Source organism: Octopus bimaculoides, chromosome 1 (genome assembly GCF_046866305.1).
Source record: "Octopus bimaculoides isolate indiv1 chromosome 1, ASM4686630v1, whole genome shotgun sequence".
Taxonomy (NCBI): Eukaryota; Metazoa; Mollusca; class Cephalopoda; order Octopoda; family Octopodidae; genus Octopus; species Octopus bimaculoides.
The window spans coordinates 92,237,292-92,239,791 of NC_142928.1; the positions used below are offsets into that span (position 1 = coordinate 92,237,292).

The window sequence follows — 2,500 nt, forward strand, 5'->3', positions numbered from 1 at the left end:
ACCATTTATGGAGGTGGTGATATCGTATACAAACACACACACACACCAACACACACACACACATTCTTTTATTCATTTAATTGTTTCAGTCATCTGACTGAAGCAATGCTGGAGCACCGCCTATAAGGGCTTTAGTCGAAGAAATCGACCTCGGGACATATTTTTTTTGTAAGCCAAGTACTTATTCTCTCAATCACTTTTGCCGAACAGCTAAGTTACGGGTACATAACTACACCAGCATAGACTGCCAAGCGATGGCCGGTAAAACAGACACACATACCCCTCCCCCCAACACAGACACACAGACACACGCGCATATACACGACAGGTTTCTTTCAGTTTCCATCTATCAAATCCTCCCACAAGGCTTTGGTCCGTCCGAGGCTATAGTAGAAGACAGTTGCGCGACGTGCCACGCAGTGGAACTGAATCGGGAACCATGTGGTTGGCACGGAAGATTCTTACTACACAGCCATGCCTGAGCCTATGTATATACAAATATGTAAATATTTATAATTGCAAACTCACACACATATGTGTGTATGCTTGTGGGTGTGTACAAATATACATATACTCACACATGCAAAGGTGAAATTGGTTTTATGATGATTTAATTGTTTACCTGATGGTATATGTTTTCAGTGTGATACATTTCCAATTATATCACGATAAATTAATAAAAATGTAAATGAAGAAATTTCACGATATTATTTTGAATTCCGATAACTCTTAACTTTCATTTGCTTCTTTTACTTCTCTTTTCTATTTTTATTTTCTTTATCCTCTTCCTCAATTTGTTTCTTACGTTTCCCTTTAATCATGCTTTCTCTTCTTCACCACATTCTTTTAGATCTCATTTCCATTGTAGTACAGAATTTATTTTCATATATCAGATATGGGAAACAAGCAAGAGATCAGCGTTAACAATCATAAATAACAAAAAAGTATACCCTCACATAAAAACACGAGTACATGCACGTATATAGGTACATCTTTATGCATATATACATAGATACACGCCCATGTACGTTTTGGTTTGCTAGGACGTCATTAGACGATGGATTAGCTAGTCGAAACTTAGAACTCACTCTCAATAATATTCTTGCTTACAAATGTTAAAATAGATTAAAAATAACTTTTTACTTTAGAGAAATACGGAGTACCACATCAAATTTAAGTAAAAATGTTTTTATTAGAGCACAATATAAACACGAACATTAATATATATATATATATATATATATATATATATATATATATATATATATATATATATATATATATATATATATATATATATATATATATATATATATATATGTATATATATATATGAACGTGTGCGCGAGTTTCTTTATGTGTGGCTGTGACTATACCTACTTATAAATTACATTTGCGTGTATTTAAAAAATACGGTCGGCTATGGTGGAGAACTTGAATTATATATTATTTTTATTCACAGAATTACCACAAAGCTATTTGCCGTTACTACCTGACTTGCAATCTATTCCAGAAAATGTATTAATATCTCTGGGATTATAGAGAAAATATTAATGGCATACAATAATGTCAGTTGCAAATGGTACTTGTTAAGCACACCCGTGTACAAACGCAAACATAGAAATACGAATGCTCACACACATACTGGCTCTCACATTTTCATACACATGCATAAGCACACACACATATTGTAGATCAGAAGAAAAATACCGAATTGTTGTTATCATATAGCTTATACATACACACATACATACATACATACATACATACATACACAAAGTGTTGGGGTTAAATTTGATAGTTTGCATTAAAGGAAAATAAAACAATATCCCATCCAAAAATGAAAGCGTTTTAAAATATCAAAATATCAACTACTATACTACGGCTGGGAGATAATAGTTATCTGAATGTAGACACAACCAGCTATCACCAGGGTCACAAAATGGTTCCAGAATATGGCGCATGCCATCTGCACTGTGTCCCTGGGAAGACCTTCAAACACCTTGATATTGGCCGCACCATGATCTCACACCACACAGCATGATCCGTGGGAATACAATCGGGAGATTTAGGAGGCTAGAAATTTGGATTGGAAAAGTAGTAATTCTCTGACAACCACTTCTGACTCTTTCCAGACGTAAGACTCAAATCATGCTGTCACAATTGTGGCCTTCCAGCAGCAACGTTCTGCGACGTTCTCTAGCTAGGGTTTGAATACAGATTTCAGCAGTTTCAAATAGCCGTCTGAACTGATCCTAATGCCCTGTTCAAGGGGCGGTACTCAACGGGGGGCACGACATCACCCTCGCTGGAGACACAATGGCCTCAATTTCGAGGAGGGGGTTCTTGGATTACATGCTACATGGACTTCATATGGGTTGGAGGCAAGTCATCTGTTGTTCAGGGTGTGGTGCATAAAAAAGTATCATCTCCGGATCAACAGGATCTTCAGCTTGTCCGGGTGCTTCTTTGCCTTTGTCAGCAATCCTCTCCATGGTCT

The 2,500-nt window shown here is 36.5% G+C and overlaps 1 protein-coding gene across 1 annotated transcript in view; it reads left to right on the forward strand.

The window, feature by feature from the left end:
* Window positions 1–2,500, forward strand: part of LOC106874534 (corticotropin-releasing hormone receptor 2) — a 392,683-nt gene that overhangs the window by 32,941 nt on the left and 357,242 nt on the right. The window lies entirely within an intron of this gene.